General features: G+C 43.7%; 1 pseudogene across 1 annotated transcript; it reads left to right on the forward strand.

The window, feature by feature from the left end:
* Positions 1–1,452: 1,452 nt before the first annotated feature.
* LOC144768982 (solute carrier family 2, facilitated glucose transporter member 10-like) lies at positions 1,453–25,828 on the forward strand (annotated as a pseudogene). The gene is made up of 3 exons (XR_013598657.1): positions 1,453–1,584; positions 21,010–21,222; positions 24,604–25,828. The product of XR_013598657.1 is annotated as a solute carrier family 2, facilitated glucose transporter member 10-like (transcript).
* The last annotated feature ends 5 nt before the right edge of the window (positions 25,829–25,833 follow it).

The following is a 25,833-nucleotide window of genomic DNA, read 5'->3' on the forward strand; positions in this document are numbered from 1 at the left end:
ACTGGATCCCACAGGTTTCTCCAATTTCGTTAAAGCCACTTTCCACTGTTCAGCAATGGGACGCTTCCTTATTCCGCGAGCCTCTTCTCAACTCAGTATTCTGCCCTCCGCTCCTGCCCATGCAACCACATCCCTATTCTAAGTTGCAAATTGTGGCCCCCTTGCAGACTTCCACTCCATCATTATCTTACGCTTAGCGAGACCCAATGCAAGATCACTCAACAAATTCCCAACCATACGCTTAGGTGACCTGGGGAAGATGCCCAATAAGCATACCTGCATCGTGGGGGCCAGCACCCTACCTAGCACAACCTTAATTTTGTCCAGCACAGCTTCCCAGAAAGGACGTAATCCTTGACATTCCCAGGTCATATGACCGAAATTCACACCTGGGACATTGTCGCAGCTCCCCACTATATGTCACGTTAAGTCTGTGGGGCGTCATATAAGTCATGTGCGTGTAATTAAACTGAATATATTTTAGACGGGTATTCCGGGAAACCTTTTTGGTATACCACAACGCCCTGCACCATTTCGCCGACGACTCGACCAGAGGGGTGATAGAAACTTCTATTAGTGTGGCATATAGCCATTTTACCAAATGTCCCGCTGGGCCAAGCATGAACAAAGCGTGAAGAACTGGGTGTATGTCAGGCTCTTCCTCCCACTGCCCAACAACTGCTCGAACGTGCGTACCAATGCCTCGTAGCACTTTACCTGGCCTGGAGGGAGCCCGCAGTCATCCATCAGCTCTGTGAATGGGATCAGAGCTCTGTCTGAGGAACAATCCATTACATTGTCCAGTCCAGTATCGGACCATAGCGCTAGTTGGTCACACGTAAATATAGATTGTGGATTGCCATGGGGCAACCCCACTAGGGGGAGCATGGGGGACTATTTAATGGGCTGACGCCCCCTTCTTGGCATCTTTTCCATGTCTGAAAGGCTGTGCGCTGTAATAGGGAGCAGTAAGGGGTAGGCATAGCCGGCAGCAGTAGTTTCGCCGTCACCAGTTTAGGGCTAGACGCTGGGTCTGATAGGCATGTTCCCTCTTTGTTTACACCCTCCCCCCATTGTGCCAAGCACTGCTCCTGGGCAGCCAACGTATAGAATTCGAAGTTTGGGCCCCCCCCGTCCATCCTCCAATATGGGGCACTGCAATATTTTCAAGGACACCCTTGGGCGCCCGCTTCCCCTATACCAGGTCCCCAAGAGGGCATTCAGGGGGCGGAACCAGCTTCTCGGCATCAGGACTGGAAGGTTTACAAAACATTACCAGCCCCAGCTGCTCTTACTGTAGTATTTTGTGAAAGGGCTTTCACAGTGTTTGTTTTAAAAGCAAAAATGTGCCACAACCTGTCTGACAAAAAAAGTGTCATGTAGCTGTACATTCCATACTTATTGTGCAACTTATGAAATAAAACTTTAATGTTAGTTTGTACTTTGAGGATTCAGCACGTCTTCGCAAAACCCGTCAGCTTTTCCTCACAAATTATTGTGGACCTTTTGATCAGTAGTCCTATATTTCATCGAATTATCAAAATCACCTTAGAACAAGAGATCTTTGTCACTGAATAATAATGGGTGAGTGATTTATTTTGTTTATTTCAAGTATATAGCTACATTTTAATTATATTACAATTCACCAGATTACAATTTAATATCTGACTATGGAAATCTAGCTGCTTCTTGTTCAGACAACTTAGCTTTGGTGGCATGGGGTGAATCGTATTACAATATCCTGTATCCTGGTGACCTTTTTATAGTCAAAGCATGTGAATCATGGAACAGAGTTCTCAGAGCATGTGTTTAGACTCTTGTTTGCTGGCAAAGGTCTACAGATAGTCAAGGTTGAATATGAGCAGGCCTTGTAAATGTAGAGTAAATTAACTTTAACCAAAGGTTAGAATTTCGGGAACCCAATCCTGCAAGATGGCTGTATGTCTTGAAAAAGACTTAGTTAATGTTTTATTTGTCATCAAAATTCCTTGGGAATAGACTGGCTCCTTCAATCAATCTTTTAACAGTATCCGTTATCATAAATTAAGTCTAATGCGTTAATCAAGATATTTCAGAAGATGTTGTTTCTAGAAGGTACTGCCTTAATTTGTTGGACATTAATAGATTTACACATACGTCTGTATTCGTCCGGAGGTTTTTCTCGAGACAGGACAAAAATCCCAAATATTCTTTTAGATGTGTTTAACTTTTACAGATGAATGTTTTACCGCTATAAGCACTGCCATCCAACCCATGGCCCTTCCTGACGCAGATGGAATCGCTGGGACACAAAAAGAGCGGTACCCATTTCTAAAAAAAATCATTTGGGGACAAAGTTTCTCGTAGGCAGATTAAGTCACAAGAACCCACAAAGCTTAGCCAATCACTGTTCCCTAGTTTTGTACATACTCCCTCTATATGGCATGATTCTAAAGGGAGTAGTCATCTTTCCATGAACTGCTTGCCCCATTTTAGCGTTGGCAGGTTTGTCAGTGGTGCAGGCGAGAGTAGATAGTGCCACTACATTGGCCGCCCCCTCAGGGTTTGCTGCCAGTGAGGCATTACTTGGTTCCTGCTCTCTTTCCTGGCATGCCAAGGCCAACTGTCAATCTATATCTGTCAAGCCAGAAAGAACTTCAAAACGATCTATCTGCTCAAGGGACTGTACAGTGAGAAAGTTAGTCTGTTTGGTCTGATTATGGACTTGCAGTTGGTGATGGGTAGGACCTATATGGGGAGGATAGAAGAAACCTAGGGGACTCACCCTAATAGAGCCAGGCTCCCCAGGAACATCAATCAGGCCTATTAGCAAGAAATACACACATCTGGGATCTTTAAAATTTAGGACCACACAATCGCCCTCCACTGATTTTACTGTGTGGTCTACCCATCCATCCCTACATGCCATTATGATGTTTTGTATTATTTTCACTTGGCAACCTGTTTTGTAATGCACCAGTGAGTTGATTTGTTAATGAAACTGTAGCAAACCTCATACTGATCTGTCGGCAAAGATGAAACTCCTGTTAATATCTGTGTGTATGGGGTACAATCTGGGGGTAGATTGAGCAAATCTTGTGCCCCCTTCCCTCGGGTGAGTGTAAGTTTTATGTGATTGGATTAATAGCAGATTCTCTGACATGATAGGGGTCATGGCCAAAGCGATGCTCCTGGTCTATACTTTCATCCACCCCACTCTAAAATCTTTCCTTTGGGCCATTGGCTCCCCGATATCCTCCCTAGCTCGTGTGATCGATTTTTGCTGGTGGGTCTCTGACATTTTGGGGATTAATGGTGGTGCGGGGGTGTTGCCCTTTTTTAAATAGGCACTCTACTAATTGCTTGTATAGGCAGTATGAACAGTATGAGTAGTGACATCCCTCCTAGTTTTACCACTTGTACAACTTGTACTACATTCAGATTTCTCCTTCAAGTAATTTGCCACAAGACGGAGTTGCTCTTCATTGCAGCTTAGCCCAGCTAGAATGGGCTTAAAAGCATCCAAAATACATTTGATAACCTCGGAGGGAAGAAAATCCTCGTGTGCGGAGAGTATCCCCCTCCCTCCCCTTGCCACGGGCCTGATAACACCCTCTTTTGTTAGAACTTGCTGGGTCTTTTTGGCACAGAGCACTGCCTTTTGGATTTTGAGGCCGCCTCTGTCCTTTTCCCTTTGCCCCCAATTGCTTGCGATCGTGCAGCCTCTTTCTCGGTCGTAGCAAGGACTTTTGAATTATTTTCACTATCAATTACAGATATGTTTTTAGTGTCAATGATATTAACTATTGGCGATAGACGAGAGACGGGTCTGTGGATGATGCTCAATTTCAATGTCAATAACCTTGTGGGCCCCAGTCAAGTCGGGGGGAAAGAGCATAGGGGGCGGGACCTGTGATAATGTCCCCTCTGTCAGTTCAATTTCTTTACTAATTAGACCCTCTGCTTTCTGTAGAAAACCATCCAGAGTAGATCTCCTGGATATTGGGGGCAGGAGTGTTTTTACGCCTCCCCATATCAGCAAGGCACCGCTCTCGCCATGCAGAGCGTGCTTGGCCTTTTAAAGTTTTTAAAGCATATGCATTAGAGGACGGAGTACAGTCCCAAACAACACTCTTTAGTGCTTTACCCACTACTAAAGGCCATGCTATTTAATTTGCCCAAATGCCTCTTTCAGCTGCCTTGGCTTTCAGCTGATTGGCGGAACATCCAGTTAATGGGGCAAAGAAGACTAGCCCAGCCTCCTCCCCCAAACAGCGATGAATTCTGGGGTACCGCATCCTACCCCAGAGAAAGTTACCTTGAACGACGTCTCAGGCCTCGGCTCATCCACTCTGAGATACTTTTTACTTTCCAGAAGCTGGCTCAAGTTGGATTGGAGACACGATTGTGAATAGGCCCAGCCTAGCCTCAAACAACTGCAGACGGGCGCAGATGGGCCAGCTCTTGGCCTGTCTATACCCGGGAGAGACCTGTCATGCGCTTTGGGATGCCTCTATGCATTTGAAGCGCTCCAGTGCTTGATGATGAGGCTCTGCCCAGGCCGAGAATGCTGGGAAGCAGAGTCTGGTGCTCCAAAAGTGCTGGAGTGCAGGATGAGGATCCCACGCTACAGGACGCCTATTTGCAATTTAAGCATTCCGGCGATTGATGATGAGGCCATGGCTGGGCGAGAATGCCAGGAAGCAGATATATGATATGATATGATATGATATGATGATGATTTATATAGCGCACGGCTACTCGGGCAGAGTGTCCCGGCGCTGTACAGATCTGTAGAGGGAGTCAGAACACATCATAGCACACTAAAGGCCAAAAAGCCGGGTCTTTAGGCCTTTCCTGAAACACAGGAGATTGTCTGTTCTTCTCAGAGAAAGGGGGAGCTGGTTCCAGAGCTGCGGAGCGCGAGCCCTGTAAGAGCGGCCTCCGATACGTGCACGCTTTACTGCTGGGACAACAGCCAGGGCTTGTGTGGCCGAGCGTAGAGATCTAGAAGGATGATTGAACTGGACATGTTTCCTAAGATAGACTGCACCAGTACCATGCAGAGATTTGAAAGTCATGGTCAGAGTCTTGAAGATGATACGCCTCCTCACCGGGAGCCAGTGGAGTGAATCAAGAAGGGTCGAGGTATGGGTTCTGCGGCTCAGGCCAAAAATGGCCCTCGCGGCAGAATTCTGTACAGTCTGTAGGCGAGCCAAGAGGTACTCTGGGAGTCCTAAATAGAGTACATTGGCGTAATCGAGCCTGGATCCAATCATTGCTTGCACAGTAATTCTCCTATGACAGTGCGACAATAGAGGAAGGAATTTCCTAAGAGTGCGTAGTAGACCAAAACATTGGCCGACTAAAGTAAGGATCTGGGGTTTAAAGGTAAGACCATTGTCAATTTTGACACCCAGATTTTTGGCGACCGCAGTAGGTGACGAAGGAGGATGCATATCTGCCGGCCACCAGGATTTCCATTGAGTATCAGGAGAACAGCCAAAAAATATAATTTCAGACTTGTCTGAATTACATTTGAGCTGGTTCTGCTGAAACCAGGAAAAGACCGCCTCCAGGCAGCTTTTGATGGAATCACCTGCAAAATCGAAGTACTTATCGCAGGTGAAAAGCAGCTGCGGTTCGTCAGCATAGGACACAATACGAGCACCATAAGGCTCCACTAGTTCAGCCAAAGGGGAAAGATAAACATTAAATAAGGTAGGGCTTAAAACTGATCCCTGTGGCACTCCCACATCCAGTGATGGAACAGTTGCTGAAAAAGGTGGTGACCAGATCATTTGTTGGCGCTCGGAGAGGAAGGACTTGACCAATTGAACACCGTCCCTCTAATTCCGATCTCCTGGAGTCTTGAAAGGAGCCGGTTGTGAGGGACGGTGTCAAAGGCCGCTGAGAGATCGGGTAATACCAGCATTGCCTTCCCACCGCGATCTGTCACTTCCTTTATAGACTCGGTTACCTCCAACAGTGCAGTTTCTGTACTAAGGTTGGAGCAAAATCCTGACTGTGTCTGGTGCAGAATGTCATGAGCTTCTAAGAAATTAGACAAGATGGAGTGCACATGTTTTTCTGCAAGTTTGGCAAGAGCAGGAAGCAAAGATATCGGCCTGTAATTGGAGTGCTCTAAGGGATCCAAATTGAATTTTTTTATGAGAGGGATGACATGGGCCTTTTTCCAGGCCTTCGGAACCTCGCCAGAGGTGAAGGAGGCATTAAGAAGAGGGTTAATCAGAGGATTGAGAGCATGAGCCATTTTGGAGAGGATTTTAGCAGGGCATGGATCAGAAGGGCAACCGGATTTCAGTTTTTGTAACAGATCAAGCGAGGCCTGAAAGGACAGGGGTGGAAACTCTGAAAGAGTATAAGTATCTTGAGAGATATTCATTGCAGATGGTAGGGTACCTAGGTCTATGGTAGGGGCGATGAGTGGGAAGGACGCCTGAATGTTAAGAATTTTGTTGAAGAAAAAGCTGGCCAGCTGATTGACCCAAGATTCTGAGGGAGAAAATTTAGGGCTTGAAGCAGGGGAGAAGTGAATTCCCTGACGATTTTAAAAATTTCCTTGCTGATGTTACAGGCTGAGTCAATTCTTTTGGCAAAGAAAGACTTCTTCGCCGTTATGATGGCTTTATGATAGGTCTTAGTAAGATTTTTAAACCTCATTTTCAGGGGGGCTTCGTAGTTTTTTCGCCACATTCGTTCAGCTTTCTTGCAGCTTTTCCTAATCTCGTGAAGTTTGACGGTAAACCAAGGGGCTGAAGTACGTTGGACTGTTTTAGGTCTGACAGGAATGGGCGCTAATTCGTCAAAGCATTGCACGAGCCAGGACTGAAAGCTAGAAAGATCCTGCTCAAGATTGCCGGTCAGTTGACAGGGGTGGGATGCCAGGGACTGCTCCAGCATATCGGTGGTAACACGGTGGAAAGGACGAAAAACCATAGATTGAGGGCCATTCTCAGTACTAGAGGGTTTAGAAAGACCCAGGATATCAAAGTTCAGCAAACAATGGTCTGACCAGACCACGGGAAGTGGTGGATAAGATTGAATAGGCAAGGGGGGCGTGGCTTGCGCGCCGGCGATAGAGGACGTCTCTCCCGTGAGCTCCGTCTTGGACATCCCGCGGATGCCGTGAGAAATCGTCTAACCGTCTCTCGGACGTTTTTTTTTGCCATATTTCAGTGTCGGAAGGTGGGGACTCCATGATGCAGCGCTTTACCAATCGAAACGAGCGCAATTTCGAGGACTTTTTTCAATGGTAACTATCTCTTCACTTCGGATTACGAACGGCCGCCATTTTGTATGCCGCCGGTTCGTGTGTTTTATCTGCGCTGTTACTGCTCTCTCCCCTTTCGCTCTGGCGTTAGCTTGGCTCTATTACCACGTGGGATGCTGCGACATTGATGAGTTGCTGTGGACTCTTTTTCACTCTTGGCGCTGTTCCTGCTTTCAATTTAGATGCGCAGTTCTTTCTATGTGGTGGAACAACCGCCATTTTGCGCTTCTGGATGCCTAGCTTCTGCTATTAATATATTCAAGGAATGTGATGAATACCTCAACGCCATTTCAAGTTTCTTGTTCCTCTGACCTCTAATGCCCATTGGTCTCCTCCATTGCCTTAATGCACTGTTTATACTCACCTGTGAGTGTTTTTGGCGCTTTCTTTCATCTAATCTGACATTCCATACTGACATAATGGTCTATCGCAGTGTCAAGATTTTGATTCAGTAGATGCCTCTTGTTTGTCATCGTGTGGCTGTTACTACACCCTCGCACTGATTAATAGTGTGTCATTGGACGACTCCTTTTTTTTTTCTCAAGTGTCCTATTTTTTTTTTTGCCACAGGGTGTGCCCCTATCACATTTGGGCATCTACATTCTCTTTCATATTATACGGCATTATTGGTCACAGCTTCCTTTTGTCATCCTGCATCATGGCAAATCCCTCTGCATCGCCGAAGTTCTCGCAAACAGGAACAAAACCTAAACGACCTAATAATGGCCCACCCTCCCCCATTAACTCTTCGACTAATCCTGTTCTGGATTCCATCCTTGAGGAGGTGCGTGGTCTCCAACCTTTTATGACTGCTACCAATGCTAAGCTTCAGCAGATCGAGGAGCGCTGGGTGGTCATGGAAAATAAGGTTTTGAACTTAGAACAACGTGTCAGCGATGTCCAAGACCTCTCAACCAGGATTCCACTCTTGGAACAAGAAATCCACAAACTCAAATTACACACCGAAGATTTGGAAAATAGAAATAGACGCAACAACCTACGCGTTTATGGTGTTCCGGAGAATTTGGAGGGGTCCGACATGGTCTCTTTTATTCGAAAACTTCTTCAGGAACTTTTGGAACTCTCCCCATCGACTCATCCTCTCAACATCCAAAGAGCGCATCGTCTTGGCCGTCCCAACTCCAACGCAACCAAACCACGTGGAATCATCATGTTATTCTTGGAGTTCACAGAACTCATGGCTGTTCTAAAAGCCGCCAGGGCCAAACGTCGTCTCCAGTGGTCTGGTCACAACATCTTCATTTCCCAAGACCTTTCTTCTGCTACCAATGCTAGACGTAAGGAATTCCTGAACCTTCGTCCCACGATGAGACAACTCAACATTCAGTATGGAATTCTTCATCCCTGTTTCTGCAAGATCACACATAATGGGCGTACCAAGTCGTATGATGATCCCCAGAAACTTCGAGACTATTTGATGAGTATCACACCTTCCACCATGGAAACTGCCAGCTAATGCCTTTTCGTCTTTCAATGTTTTTCCTTTTCTAAACCTACTGCTCCAATCTCTATATCATTTCTCTTAACTTATCTCCCTCTTCTATTTTGTTCTTGACTTTGTTCTCGACTCTCTTCTCACATCCTTGTGTTTATCCTTTCTCATATGTCCGTCTCCGGTTTGCTCGTGGGTCATGTCCTCTCTCTGGTGTACCCGCGTCTCACATGTTTTGGTTACTGTTCTCTTCTCAGATCAAGCCTTTGTGCCTTGACCTGTTTTCTAATTCTCTCTCCTTCTTTATGTATCTTCCCTCTTTCTTTCTCCTCTCTCTCTTTCCTCGCTTCCCTCTTCTCAAGCTACCTCTGCTGTTTTCTTTCTTTCTTCGTTTCTTCTTTTTTTGCTACTTGACTCTTCTCTCCCTTCTTGACATGAGCGCTCTCCTACTCCAATGTTTAACCGTTATTTTTTGTCTTCCCCTATGTAGTGATCTCCTTGCTGTGTGTTGCCTCCACTCTTCGCCCATTCCTCCCTCATTCCGACCTGTGTAATTTTGTCTCTTGGAATGTTCGTGGTCTTGGTCATCCTGTCAAGCGTCAGAAGGTATTGTCTCATTTAACCAAATTTCATTCACAGGTTGTCTTTCTTCAGGAAACTCATTGCTCAGACATTGACTCCCTTAAATTAAAGAGACAATGGGTGGGTCAGGTTGTGTTTTCCCCTGCGGTCAATAAAAAAGGAGGGGTTGCTATATTATTTCACAAGGCTTTAAATGCACAAATTATCTCCTCTCAAAATGATGATGAAGGTCGCTGGGCAATGGCAAAGGTTGTTATTCACAACAAGACTATGGTCTTATTGAATATTTATGGCCCTGTTCGTCCAGACCCCAAATTTTGGAAAGACATTAAATTGCTTATTGCATCCATTGACTGTCCTGACTTCATCGTTGCTGGTGATTTTAACCAATGGTTGGACCCTTTTTCAGATCGCTTGTCTTCGAGTAAATTTCAACCTGATAAAACCCATAAGGCTTTTCAATCTGCCATTGCCTCGCGGCCTATGTATGACTCGTGGAAAGTGTGTAATCCTGATTTACTAGAATATACTTTTTTTTCTAATGTCCACCATACACGTTCAAGGATTGATTATATTATGCTTAGTAAGTCTCTCCTTCCCTCCCTTCAAAAATCTGTTATTGGTTCTATTTTTATTTCTGACCATGCACCGGTCTACACTACCCTGGATCTATCCATTAGTCCATCCAAATTTAGTCGTTGGAAATTTAACTCTTTTCTTTTATCTGATGTCACTTTTGTGAAAAAATGTACTGAGTTTTTTAATGAATATTTTTCCTTAAATGACCCTGTTGATACTTCCATTCCTAATACTTGGGATGCTTTTAAGGCTTCTTTTCGTGCTTTTACGATTTCCTATGTTTCTGTCAAAAAGAAGCTTAACAAGCAAAAATATGAAGATCAACTTAAACATATTAAAACCCTTGAACATACATATTTCTCCTCCAAATCCCCATCTGCCCTTCAGGATCTGATTCATGCCAAAACAGATCTCAATAAAATTATAACTAATGAAGCTTGTCATACCCTCCTTAAAATAAAATCTAAATATCATGGGGGTCAGAACAAAGCAGGTAAAATGTTGGCCAACTATTTGAAAATCAAATCTGAACGCAAAGCTGTCGGCCCAATTTTTAATGACTCACTCAACAAGCTGGTTACCTCCGATGAAGACATTGCTGCAGTTTTTCACAACTATTATCAAGCCTTATATACTGATGATACTCACCCTTCTGATGCTAACTTAACAACTTTTTTTGAAGGCCTTCCCTCCCCACCATCCCTTCCTGTTGAATTTTCACACCTAGAACGTGACATTACTCTCCAAGAGATTACCTCAGCTATTCATTCCCTTAAGAAATCGAAAGCCCCTGGTCCTGATGGCCTACCGATTGAATTTTACTCCTCCTTTCATTCGTTTTTTGCTCCCAAACTCCTTCAATTATTTAATTCTTTTATTTTTGAAGCTAAGGCCTCTGGGTCATTCTTGGATGCCCTCATTGTCATCATCCCGAAACCCGATAAGGATCATTCCCAATGTAAAAATTTCCGCCCCATATCCTTAATTAATTATGACTGTAAAATTTTTGCTAAAATTCTTGCCTCTCGCCTTGATTCTATTATCCCTCGCTTAATTAACACAGACCAGGTAGGGTTCGTTAAGGGCAGACTTGCTGCTGATAATGCCCGTCTTTTTTCTAATGTCTTATCTCACAGTAAAATTGTCAAAACCCCATTAGCAGCCCTTTCCCTTGATGCTGAAAAAGCTTTTGATCGTATTAATTGGCAGTACATGTTTCGAACCCTTTCTTGGTTTGGTTTTGGTCCAAATTTTATAGCGTTAGTCAAACTCCTTTATTCCTCCCCTCGTGCCAGTATTTTTGTTAACAATCAATTTTCCAGATTTTTTTCTTTAACAAGAGGCACAAGACAAGGTTGTCCCCTTTCTCCTTTATTATTTATCTTATGCCTTGAACCCTTTTTACAACGTATTCGTTCTAACCCTCATATCACTGGTTTAAAATTCTCCTCTGTTGAAACTAAACTCTCAGCGTACGCTGATGATGTCCTCATTTACATGTCCAATCCTGAATCTTCCCTCCCACCTTTTTTAGATGAAGTTCAGTTATATTCCTCTATATCAGGTTATAAGCTTAATTTATCCAAAACAGAAGTACTTCCCCTTAACTCTTTGTGTTTTCAATATATGTTCAATAATACGGATTTTGCATGGTGTCCATCTAAAATTAAGTACCTCGGAATATGGTTTTCCTCCTCTCTAAAAGATACCCTTAAAATAACATTTGATTCGTTACTTAAGAAAATTCAGTCACTTCTGCAGATTTGGTCTCCCTTATTTCTTTCTTGGTGGGGTAGATTAGATACCATCAAAATGATGATTACCCCTCATGTTTTATATACAGTCTCTATGCTCCCCTTCAAAATCCCTAAATCCTATTTTTCCCGTATCAATTCACTATGCACTAAATTTTTGTGGAACAATAAACATCCCCGCATTGGATTACATAAGCTGGTTCGTCCTAAAAATGAAGGTGGTGTTCGTTTCCCTGATTTTGGCTCTTATCATTCTGCCTTTCTTATCAAACAGTCCTTCTCCTTGGCATATGATTTCCTTGATACTCCTGTTCCTAAGTGGGTGCTCCTGGAACGCTCTTTTTTAAAAGATTTCTCATTTCAACATGTTCCTTTCATGTCAAATTGTACCTTTATATCCAAGTATCCTATTTTGAAATATTGCCAATCTACCTTGCACAATGTTTTTTCCTCATCCCTTTCCCCTCTTCAGTGTTTTTTATCATCTGTAGTTTGGTATAACAAATTTCTCAGATATAAAGGTAAATCATTCTACTTTAAACACTGGAAAGAAAAGGATATAATGTTTGTACATCAATTTTTTCTTGACTCTACTCTTCTTTCTTTTGTAGATCTACAAAATAAGTTTAACTTACCCTCCTCTTTTCATACTGAATATTCTATTATAATCTCTGCTATTCGATCTCATTTATCCTCGTTATCCTCTTCCTCTGATTCTTTTTCCTCTTTCACTCCTGTCACTCCACTTTACCCTCTCTTCTCTACCCAACAGCCTAAAGCTGCTCTTGTATATTCACTCTTATTATCTAATTGTTCTGTTCGATCTAAGTCTACAGTGGAGACTGCTTGGGAAACTGATCTGGCTGTCTCTTTTGATACTGCATTGTGGGATCGTTTATGGTCTCGACTCTTCAAAGTTTCTGTTGCTGCACGCATTACCCAATCCTTACTTTTTATTTACCACAGAGTTGTTATTACCCCGGTTGCTATACATAAATTTTCTCCAACCTCCTCTCCTTTATGTTGGTCCTGTTCTAAAGTTCCTGGTACTCTACAACACCAACTTTACTATTGTTCCCCAGTTTTATCTTTCTGGACTGATGTTTGGAATTTATGTATGAAAATGTTATCTTTTCCTTCACAATTGTCTTTTATACACATATTTTTAGGTTCTTTATCTGATGATATTGATACTACTACACCCTCTTCTGCTAAGTTGTTAGACCTTTTTATTGCACTTGCATTTAAAGTTATTTTATCGTGTTGGAAAGATAATTCGAAACTCTCGGTCCACACATGGTGGAATTATATATGTGACGAACATAGAATTTCTATTGCATCTTCTACTTCTATTCCTTTGAAAATTAAATCTGACTTATTATGGCTTCCCTTTACTTCATATCTCTCTTCCAATCCTTCTCCCTTACCGCGTGCTCCCTGTCCCTCATGATCCCTTCATTTTACTTCCTTCTTCTCCTCTCTCCCCTCTCCTCTTTCTCTGTCCTCTGCTTTCTTTCTTTTCTTTTGTTCTTTCCAATCCTTTCCTTTCTTCTTTCTATCTTTTCTTACCTTCCTTTTCTCTATATAAATTCCTGTAGATTGATGTCTTTTCATTATTATTACACTCATATGTAATTTTTCCTAATTTTTCATGACATGTTTCTTGTATCACTTTTTAATGCTTAATAAAAATTCTTAAACAAAAAAAAAGATTGAATAGGCATAGAAGAGAAGAATTGATCTAACAAATGACCTTTATTATGAGTTGCTGTGGAAAAATAAGGAAGGAGATCAAACGTGCTGGTAACATCACTTAATTTAACAGAGTCAGCTGACTCAGGTTCGTCCATATGGATGTTAAAATCTCCAAGAAGTAAGAGATGCTTATATTTCATTGCAAGTGGGGACAAGGCCTGACGGAGTTTGTCACAAAAAGGGCCAAGATGGCCAGGTGGTCGATAGACCAATAAGCCGGCACAAGAGTGATGCGGGGAAAAGGATAAGCAGAAACCAAGTGATTCGGCCCCAGGGATGGTGTCAATTTCAAGAGCTGAGCAGGTATAACGCTTATCCACCACTATGGCCACTCCTCCTCCCCTTCCTAGCTCTCGGTCCTTCCTCACAATGTAGTAATTAGGGGGTAGGGCAGTGGAGTGTCAGGACTGGAGGAGTCACATAGCCAGGTCTCCGTAAGAAAGAGACATGACGGATTTTGTTCTGAGAGTAAATTGAAGAGGTCAAGGGCATGCTTGCCAAATGACCGAGTGTTTAGAAGCATGCATGGGTGAACATAGGCCTTCGCAGAGGTCCCCTCAGCAGTATTAATTGTGCCGGAGGTATCTTGTATAGGAGACGTAGTGGTAGACGACCATCCACAAACCTCACAAATATGACTAACAGTAGCGGGGTCACATAGATGTTTGACACACATACGGCTAGTAATGTCCCTAAGCCTGAATAGAGTGGCGCGGTCGTAGTTAATCACCCTCTCTGCAGTACGACCTAAGTGAACCAGGTTTTCTGCAGGGCCGGGCGTCTCCGGGACACGGACGGGCGCAGACGGGCATACCTTAGGCGCACCTTCGGCGCGTCTCAGGTGCGTCCGCTGCACGTCCTCGGGGCCATGTTACAGAAATAGGAGGAGGTAGATCACCTGACTCCAACCACTAGCATGCAGAAACTCCTACCCCCAAGATGGCGGTCGCGCTACAATCCGCGCCCAGAAACCATCGAGGAGCAAGGTAATGGTAGTGGGAAAGCTTCAACACGCTAAGTGACACAACTAAACAAATATTAAGTGAAACGCACAGACCCCAAAATTAAAAATTAGACTGTGGTAGTAAATCCCCCTGTACAAGTTTAAAAATCCTAGGTGTCAGCGCGATAGCAGCGCGAGTCTAAAAGTATACACAATGTCGGAAAGTGTGTGCGAGGTTCCCGGCTCCTAAGTGACACAACTAAACATGCATTGTTTAGTTGTGCAAAGTAGATCCTTGTGGGTGTGACTGCGTTGTGCTGTGGGCGTGTCCTGGGGGCGTGACAAACGCTGGGGGCGTGTGGTACGTTCCGCCCTTCATGCCAAGTCTCATATCGTGTGCTGTGGGCGTGTGCTGGGGGCGTGGGCATGTGCGGGGCGCGGGATTACGGAGAAAAAAAAGAGAGCGTTGTGCCCAATATTTCATTGTTTTTGCTTCCCAGGTTCTGTACATTCCAGCTCCGGGTGTCCACCCTGCTCCCTTTAAATACCCCTGCACCCCATAATCATAACCCACCCTTACTCCTTAAAATACCCCAACACCTTTAAACACTAACCCATTTTAACCCTATAAATATACCCTGTACCCCAAAACCCAAACCTATCCCTAAACCCTAAAAATACCCCTGTACCCCAAAACCCAAACCTAGCCCTAAACTCTAAAAATACCCCTGTACCCCAAAACCCAAACCTAGCCCTGAACCCTAAAAATACCCCTGTACCCCAAAACCCAAACCTAGCTCTGAACCCTAAAAATACCCCTATACCCCAAAACCCAAACCTAGCCCTGAACCCTAAAAATACCCCAAAACCCATACCTATCACTAAACCCTAAAACTACCCCTGTACCCCATAACCCAAAACTATATCTGAACCCTTAAAATACCCAAACACCCCAAAACATATACCTCAGTACCCCCAAAACATATACCCCTATACCCATACTTACCTTATCCAAACATTAAAAAAACGTGCTTTTACCATTCGTGCATTTACAACAAATTTCGTTGTAAATGTATGCGTGGTAAAAGCATATAAAATGTAATGCCATGCGTTATAACGGCATTGCGGAGTCATGGTCTTTCGTAATGAAAGTATTCGGAGTGATGGTATGCGGAAAGAAAGTTGCGGAATAATGGGTGTTTACCCTCCTCCGGTAAGTACATTGGTGGCACGGCAGCCCACATCTCCAGCAACATACTCATATTTTTTCACCACCGATTTGAAAAATGCACAGATCACTCTCATTGATGGCCAGCACCAACATACACTTTTAGACACACCTCCCGTCACAAGTTCTAGAATTGCGAACTTTAGAGCTGGGGAGCTACGTTCGAATCTCAGCATCAGATCAACATCCTGTGGTTCCAGGCAAATCACTTTGTTCCCCCGTGCCTACCACAAATTAATGTGTTCTTCTGTAATGTAAATTGTGCTCATGCCATGTTGCCGAGTTCGCGCTATATAATATTGCAAGGAAAAATAAAGTAGGAAAACTCGAGTTCACACACTACTTAATGCGCACTCTTAAGTGCATCAGCAGTGCACTGTGAATCGGAGCGTTTCACAGGCCTGACACAGATAAGAAATGCTATCAAAACAAAATCCTACAAAACAATATACTACTGGCCGGCAGCAATTCATACCCAGACACCGTCGGGACGGGCTGCTAGTAATAATAATAAAAAAAGACTTATAAAGCGCCTGCTTACACCAACTGGTGAGTACCCGCCCTGGAAACCCCTCTCTAGAAGGCTGTATGGAGCAAGAGCTGTGAAATAGGGGCAAGACGGACAAGAGCCTCAGAGCTGGAAAAGCCAAGTTTTCAATCTTATTCGGAAATGTTTTCCAATGCCTCAGCTTGGAGAAAGAGGGGTAATGCATGCCAGTTTTTAGCTTCCAAGTAGCCGAACAAGAGCACACCCGTTCTTGCTCTTTGGACTTTACGTAGTTTAACCAGGTGAGCCCCAGTTGACCTGAGATGACAAATCGGATAATGGGGGTAAGAAAATCATGGAGATAACTAGGGCCTTTGGCCTGCAGACTCCGATGGCAAAAGCATTGAGCTTTAAAAAGAATTATTGTATTAATAGGCAGCCAGTCAAGGGCTTTCGCAGAGGAACCTCTCCTAGGTAAGTTGAGGACTAGGCGTACTGCCACATTCTGGATACATTGCAGCCTGTGGAGAATTTATTTTGCTGCTCTGAGATAGAGGACATTTCCATAGTCCAACTGGGACGTTGCAAGAGTATGGACCAAGGTTTTCCTGGCTGAGACAGGGAGGATGTCCAGGGTTTTTCTCAACATTTTGAGAATGTCAAAACATTTCCCTGTAACCTTCCTAGTGTGGGTCTCGAAGGAGAGTTTGGGATCCAGACAGACTCCAAGAGTTTTGGCTTTCTACTTTGGGATGGGTGTAGGGCCTAGAGTCGGGGGCCACCATGCCGAGGACCAAGGAAGCGGACGTCCCTACGACCAGGACATCGCTTTTGCTGCCGTTCAATTTGAGGTAATTACTTGACATCCAGGAAGCGAGGTCGTTCAGGCAGGAAGAAAACTTAATGGCTGCTTCTTTTGAGTTATGAGAAAAAGTGACAACAAGCTGCTTGTCATCCGCATAAGACACAATGGTGACATTGTGTCTTTCCATAGTCTCCGCCAGGGGTCCGATGTAAAGATTAAAAAGAGTTGGGCTCAAAGTTGAGCCTTGTGGAAACCCGTGTGAGAGTGGAATGCTTTTGGAAATGTGTGAGTGCTGCACAACTTGGAAGCTGTGATTCTGGAGGAAGGAAATCATCCATTTTAGAGCTACACCCTCGAGCCCACCTAACCTAAGTCGCTGCAGGAGCAGTCAGTGGGATACTGTGTCGAAGGCTGCGCTGAGGTCCAGTAGGACTAAAGCTACAGTCTGACCTTCAGCCGCACACCTGCGTAGTGTCTCAGTGGAGAGGAGTAACGCTGACTTGGTAGATTACTTGGCTCTGAATCCTGATTGCGTGGGATGGTATAGGTTGTGCCGATTAATATGGGTAACCAATTGTGTGTTCACCACATTCTCTGCTATTTTAGAGAAGTAGGGCAGGAGTGAAATAGGGTGAAGATTATCCAATGAACCAGGATACGCTGATGTTTTTTTCTTTAAGGGGAGTACAATTGCTTGCTTCCACTAACTCAGGACCTCACTGCAGAAGAAGGAGAGCTCCAGGAGTTGCTGTAAATAGGGCAGTATTATATCTAAACCTTCCCGAATGATTTTAGGCGGGGCTGGGTCCACTGGGGAACTGGATTTGATGCTTAGAGCTTCATCTTTTAAATCTTCCAACTAAGGGAGGAGGAGAAATCTGGGATGGAATTAGCCTCTAACATAGGGAATCTCTCGGATTGAGAAAATGTACTGTTATAGGCCTCATCAGGACAGGAATATTTTGGATACCTTCTTAGCAAAGAAGTTGGCAATCTGGTTACATGACTATGGAGTACTAATGGCACAAGCCATAGTTCTTTCTAGGGAGGACAAATCTTCATGGATGGCGAACAGTTCTTTAGAGGAGTTGTCCGCTTGCTCTAATCAGTCATTATAGTAAGCAGCTAAATAACAAGCAAATAGAGAGGCAACAATGACAGTAATAAGATAATGTATCAATACATCAAAGCACAACACATGTCCTTCATTGATATGTAAAAGTCCAGTTTTAATATGTCTTCTTGACACGATGATAGAAATAGACAGTCAGTATTCTCAACATAGGATGATCAAAGAAACAGCCAAGGAACAGCCAACGTGTTTTGCCCGTTGTGGGCTTCCTCAGGGCAGGTCTTTCAGATTAACCGTATTCACACTTATTTCCAGATGAATAAATACACACGCAAGTAAGCTTATTGGTACAGGTATCCTATGCATGTAGCAGCGAAAACAAGAAGAGGGGGGGACGTAGCTTGGACACAATGTCAATCCAAAAAGATTTACTCAAACAACGTTATATCTGTATGAATCTTCCTTTTCCTTTAATAATGGTACGCCGTTTCATGATAAGTGTATAAACTATGATAGGCAACACTCCCAATAAGTCAACTCTTTCCTAGAACGCCCCCATGTCCTCCACAGTATCTCGACACCCTCTTGTCTTCAACCAGATTTTGCGCATATATAGAGCAATCTACTTGAATTTCTGTGTATAGTTAGGTGGTCTGACAGAAAATCCCTTACTGCCATTTTCTTGCTGTTTTGTCATTATAGTAAGCAATGCAGGTTTTATTAATATGAGAATGGTAGTTCTTTAGTCTGACTTGTAGGCAGCCTTATTGCTATCGGACAAATCTTTGCTCAATTGGCGCTCCAGGGCTTTCAGGATTTTTTAACTATCATCAGATCTTTATTGAACTATGGCGCCGATTTGGCTCGTCTGTAATGGATATTAGTAGTCCATGGAGCAACTGCATCCAGTATTTCAACAATGCACTTGGCCACTGCTGTGTTGACTGCAATTAATATCCTCTCCCATTTGAGAATAACTCAGCTGAAGAGCTTGGGTGAAGCTCTTAGTGTTGAATTTGGTTAATTTCCTGCATGGAGTAATTGGGCCGATTCTAGCTGTGGGAGGGGGTTTAGCTTGTGAAATAGAAAACGCCACAAGATGGTGGTTGGACCAAGGGACTGCAATCGGGGCTTTAACCTCTAACTCGAGAGAGTTGGAAAAAATAGGATCTAATATGTGACCTAACTGATGTGTAGGGTGAGTGGATTTAAGCTCTAGCTGAAGGGCGGCTAATTCCTGACATAGAGATTGTTCTTCATTGCTAGTATGGGCGTCAAAATGTAAATTTAGATCGTCCAGGACAGTCAGATTATTGTGGCGTAGCGCTGATTGCACCACTGTTTCCACATGGCTCAATAAAAAATTGGTGGCCGAGTCTGGGGGTCAGTATGATCAGGAAGCCATTGACCATGTGATCGTCAGCCGCTGTTATAGTAAAAAAGGCTGCTTCACTGTTATCTATATCGGTTGTTTTCTTGGTACACTTCAGGGATAGTTGGTAGATGATGGCTATCCCTCCTCCACGCTTAATGGGGCAGTCCTGTCTGAGGATGCCGTAATCCTGAAGAAGAGCTAGTAGTATCTCAGGGCAGAAGCCTCATTCAGCCATATTTCTGTGAGAAACATGGCGCCAGGTTGATAATCTGCAATACAATCGCGGATTTAAATTTTATGATTACTAATTGACCTACAATTAATAATTAGGAACTTTAATTTGGGCTCTTTCCTGGAACCTACCTTCAATGCGGTCGATTTAAATGGGCAGTAGGTGCAGCACAATGTGTCTGCCTCAGTAGATAGAGTGTAGAGTGTTCACCAGGACAGTGAATCCAGTTCTTTTAAACGTTCCACCGAGTACCTCACGGGATGGTTGCTCCTTAAATGTGCAGGGGTTCTGGCCCCAGCCTGCCATGGACGGGTGCAGACAGGCTTGCCTTTGGCGCGCCAGCAGCGTGTCCGGGCCACGGGCATGGAAAAGAAGACCGCCTCAGGGGGCATGGCTAGAGCAGGCCAATCCGATGCTGTGGGCGTGGAGTGAGATGACTCGCCGCGACCTGCTCCCGCTATTCGGTGAGTCCAGGTCCAGGGAGAGAGCGTGATGCAGCAGTAAGTAAAGGGGGGAGCCAGGTGACTCGGGCACCAAGGTGCTACACCAGGGTGCTACAAGGAAACAAAAACAGAACAAACCAAGGAAAAAGATATAGTAAGGGAGCCAGGCACCTCCCGCAATAAGTGCTTACAAGGAAATTAAATCAGTGCAAAAGTGTAATTACAACACTACACAACACTCCAGCCCAAGTGGAGACATACTCAGTGGGGAGTGGGAGCACACATTAACCAGCGCTCCCACCAGAAGTAGAATCTGGTGCATCCGCGGAGAAGAAGAAGAAGACCGCCTCCAGGGGCGTGGCCAGAGCATACCAATCTGTTTTCAGACACACTCCACCAATGCACCACTTTTGCGCCCAATGATACGTCAGGAATACTGCCGTACTTGTAAATCCTTGTGATAAGGAGCACTGTACAGTAAATACGGCGCATCCATATTGTCACAGGGTCCAGGAGAGTGAACTGAAAAGTTTTGCATCGCTGTTTTCACGCAGCGATGCAACCCTTTTCATAAATGAGGCCCATTGTTTTTGGTATTGTATGCTAGTTTGTATTCCGTGCGATGTACTGGCTCAAAATAGAGCTGATTGACTGTTTTTTTTTTTTTTTTGCATGTGAGGTGTCTAAAGTTCTAACATATGACTCCTGATTTCTCAGAGTTACTGTTTTAACTGTAAATAAAATAAGCCATAAATAATGAGCAGCCCTTGATTGTCTCTCTCTTTTTCTGACTGGTTTTGTTCAAAGTTCATAGATTTACTCAGAGAAATTCTGAGTTACATGTTTACACTTTAGACTCCATGCAATGCAGGTGCTGCTGAGCTCAGCTCGAGACTGAATCAGCGCAGCCCATCATTACACAGGCTCCTATGTTGTACTCTATATACTCTCTCTCTTCATCTGTTGTTTAAAGATACTGCAGTAAAATACATCTTTAATCTTTCCACCGGCATTTGTCCTAACCACAGACAGGAAAATGACTACCCATCCTGCCGAAGTCACCACCTTGAGTGCCACCGCTGCCTCTCCTCCGACGTATGTCCCAACCTCAGGCACGGATTTCACTACCCATCCCACGTCAACACCCAATAACCCTCACTCCACCGAAGGAGATGGGCACAGGGTAATCCCGGAGCCAAAGATTGATGTAACCAACGAGACCAACAATGATGCATCAGCAGGTGAGCGTTTGGACACAGAGACCCATTGTGGGGAATAGGAAGAGACAGAGAATGAACACAATCAGAAAGAAAAGCAGAGTGCATTGGAAACATGGCGTAAAGTCCAACGGAAAGAATGTAAGGTAGATTAGCATAAAGTAAGCAAACTTTATCACAGAAAGCAAGGAGGGTACGTGAAAGAAGAAGGCAGCTTATGTAGCAAATGGGAAGGCAAAGAACGGCAGAAAGGAAGACGGCATGTGGGAAGAAACGAAAAAGAATTTAGGAGAGAAGAAAGCAAAAATATAGAACTTAGCAGAACAGAAAACAGAGAGCAGTGAAAAATGAAAACAAATCGAGCATATAGGAAAGGAAAACAGAGCGTGGGGAAAAGGGAAAGCAAAAAAGTAAGACATGACAATTCACTAAATCCTGAACAGGAGTGGAATCAGGGCAGAAGGGAGGACAACTTAATTGTGCCTTTCTGGATGTTCTATTCCTGTGGAAAGTGCTAGAATTACATAATAAAGAAAGGGAATGAAAACCTGTAAAAAAAATCAAAAATGATGATGCAGGCTGTGCAAAGTGCACAACTTCACTTCTTCCACCCTCCTGCTTTAATTTGTTCTAGCAATCTTCATTCGGTCTACTAAACAGATCTTTTGTCAGCAGCCCGGAATCAATAACTGAAAGAAAGCAGGGAATTCCATAGCACTTTCAAATAACTAATATTTGATGTTTATAATTTCTGCTCCTATTCATTTCACAATTGCATTATTTTATTAGGCTAATTGCATTTAATATCAAGTTCTCTTCTTAACATATCTTACCCCTAATTGTGGTTGGACTCGAGCCTGGCAGATCACTCCCTTTGAATTGTCAAGGTCCCCAGTCACACATTCATGCAGTGCATATTGTGGTGTGATGAATCTTGGGTGGTTGGCGAGGAAGGAGTGCTTGGAAATGAATGTGAGCAGGGTGTGAGGAGTGAGGCACTTCTGACAGGTTCACGCGCTCCTTGACATCTCTGACAAAAGCTTAAAGCTACCCCCGAAAGGCCTACTCTCTCATCTTGTACACTCTGCATCAAAGCAACTTCTGCAATCTGTGGGCATCTTTTAAATATATGCGTTCAAGTACTTCAAAGCACTGGGGGCCTTATTTATGAGGCCATGCGTCAGTTTTGCGCTTCCGATGCGTCACTTTTTATGACGCATCGGTGGCGTAATGCCTCCTGTTGCGTACTATTTACAGAGTGACGCATCTGAGCAGATGCGTCACTTTGTAAACCCCTGCGCTACATTATACCTGCATCAGGTATAATGTCTGCAGGGTGGGCGTTCCCTCGCAAAAAGCCTCGTAGAAGTGACGCAGTGAAATCTATGAGATTTCACTGCGTCACTTCTAGAACACCGTTGTGTCAAAATCTTGCGCCTGCCTCACAGCAGACGTAAGACTGATGCAGGCCCTTTCACATGGGGCTTGTCCCATTTGAAAGGATACATTGCTGGAGTTGCGCCGCTTTTGTGACACACTCCAGCAATGCGTCACTTTTGCGCTTACAGATACGTCAGAAATACTGAAGTATCTGTAACTCCTTGTGACATGATGCGTCATACATTAAATATGACGCATCAGGTATGTCGCAAGGAGTGCGCACTGAGAAGTGACGCATCGCTGCTTTCACGTAGCGATGCATCACTTTTCATAAATGAGGCCCTGGGTTTTTGAACATGTAATGCAAAAGACCACGTACTAAACTGTACAGCTATGTGTTTAATGTTGTGTAATAATAAAAATGTAAGCGTAGAGCGCCTGACACACAAGTGCCTCAGTAGTGACTGTAGCAACACTATGACAAAGCTTACCTTTAGTGCTCAATTGAAGAATCAACTACAGCAAATTAATCAATGCCATTGGTGGAGCCCACAGGCCCTGTGCCAACCTCCCACAAGAAGCAAATGGTGAATGCCTGCCACGTTTAGGTAATAAACTACCAACAGAGTGGTAGTCTCCGCTTGGCAAACAAACACACACTTTACTAAACACCTCCACAGGAAAGAAAACAGAACACGTGGACTAATAGGCACGAATCCGATCCAGAGGCTCATAGACCAGAACTGCACTTTCTTTGAAGGAAGCAAACTCCCTAAGGGTGTTTTACTATGTGCACGTGCACAAGCAATCGGAGAAGCGATAACGTGAAGGCCTAGGGCAATCCAGGTGTAAACAGGGCTGGGGCACACTCCACAAAACAAGTGTTTGAGATACCCAACACCAAGCATGTGGTAGAAAAAAATGAGAAAGAGGGAGGTGCTCAATCAATGTTTCTTAATGAGCATACCATTGCTGTTAAACAGGCACTTACTGATTTAATACAACAATAATAGTTATTGTAAATTTTTCTGCGGACGAGGTGTGTTGTATTAAATAAAAATAACCCATCTCAAAGAAAGCACTGAAAAAAGTACTAAGTATGACAATCTAATACTTGACTCGCAGTACTAAAATCACTGTTGTGGCTTTCTAAAACACAATGGGGAATATTATCAAGAATGCAGCGAAACATTATCGCAAGGTTTAGCGGCAGAAAACTGCCGCTAATGCGGCGATAATGAGCTTGACAATATGCCCTTGAGAATTCCAATAGAAGTCCATGTTCTGATGTACATGGCCTTCTATTGGAATTCTCCAGGGCATATTATCAAGCCCATTATCGCCGCTTTAGCGGCAGTTTTCTGCCGTTAAACCGGCAATAATTTTAAGGCCGTTCTTGATAATGTGCCCCAATATGAGTTTCAAATTAGAGTTTGTAAATTCAATCTGACACGACCTGGCATGCTAACCAAACAAAACATATTTAGGAGGTAATCTAAAAATGACACAGAACTTAGACCCACGAGCGATTTGTGAAATGACCTCGCAGTGTCAAGATGGAATCCCACACACGGAGCATTTATTTTCCAGTGATTGCACATCTATTTGTAAATGCAGATGTTGTGGGGTAGAAATCCCCTTAATATGACAATTGACCATATTCCGACCTTGATGGAAGTAGATAGGAGAAAAACAATCTCCCGATTATTTTTCTAAAATCTCCCACTTTCCTCTTCAAAAATGATGGCATGTATTCTATTGTTGATGATTGTTCATCTGTCATGGGGTAAGAGGACAAGCTTTGTTTTCTTTCCCTTGGATGGCCCCTCTAATGTATTTGCCCTCCAACTCTTTTCCTGCATTCCTCCCCATAAAAGCAATTAGAAGCAGTGACGTGAGGGCTATGGAACAATGTAAAAAACGAAAATCAAATATCAGCTTGTAATTCTGATGACAGTTGATGACTTTTAAATCAATTAAAAAATTATTTTTGAAAACTAACCTCCTTTTTACATTGTTTTTTAGGGGCTGGTATGCAATTTTTCCTGTTTGTTGTGAAGCTGCTCCTTGCCTGCGTCTGTGTATACGGATATCCAATAATTTTAAGTGCCCTGCATCAGCTTCAGATAAACACCTACTTACAACGGTTTATAGAAGAAATCCTCTTACCTGCTTTGGCAATTGAAGTTGTCGTGGCATGCCTTTTTGGAAGAATCACCTTTTATCGTCTGTTGTCCGGCGCGGTGGATTTTACAGTTGCGTTCATGCTGGGATACTTCACTGCGCGCACTGTACTCGCCCTGTGTGTACTTCAGATAACCGGTTCCCAGCGTATGTTCCTCGAAAAGATCCTTGGTGGTGCTATGGCAATTGGAGCAGTTCTGGGATGGATTTTGGGAAGAATCCTCCTCTATCATCTGTTCTCCAGGGTCATGTATTTGATCTTTGGGGCCATCTTTGTATGCTGGTTTGTGACCATCATACGCCCCCTGTGTCAGTTTTAGATAAACGTCTACCTCCATTTATTCCTAGAAGAGATCGTATGACATGCTTTAGTATTAGACATGCTCATTACATGCAGTTTGGCAGGAATCCTCCTGTTAGTAGAACCTCAATGCTGGCCAGCAAAGTGGTACTTCTAGTGAGAAGCCTAAGTTTAATTTTGTTAGGATCATTTGAATGGCATGTGACAGGCCGCCATCTTAGGGTTTACTATATCCATCTCATGCACGTCCATCTGTATCTCTGTCTCTGAGATGGTGAGCCCTCATCAACAAGGCATGCTGGGGTCACTTCATGAGACTGGGATTATGACGATTGATATTTTAGATGTTGGTATTGAAATTATTTCTTATAGGATATATATAGGAGGGCTGCAAATATGTTTGGATGGCTTACTGTGGCAACCCCTGTTCAGCTTTTCAATATTCTGTTCCTCCCATCTCATCCTCCAAAATTAAATATGCAGCATCAAGAAATCCATAAGGGAATAATTCTATTAGAGAAAACTGAAGAAACCAATGGACCTAACCGTGAATTCAATTGTGAGCGCCAAAGTTCATTTATTTACCTCCTTTGCTCCAGGGACAACATGAGGATGAGAACTTTGGTAGACCTTGGTTTAGTCCTCTCTCAGCAGCTAACTGGCCAACCCAATGTCCTTTACTGCTATGCATGAACGATCTTTAACTCTGCAGGTTTCCAGCATGATTCTTCAGCCATTTCGTCCCCCTTGGGCTTGATATGGTGAAGGGT

The sequence above is a fragment of the Lissotriton helveticus genome, chromosome 7 (assembly GCF_964261635.1).
Source record: "Lissotriton helveticus chromosome 7, aLisHel1.1, whole genome shotgun sequence".
Taxonomy (NCBI): domain Eukaryota; kingdom Metazoa; phylum Chordata; class Amphibia; order Caudata; family Salamandridae; genus Lissotriton; species Lissotriton helveticus.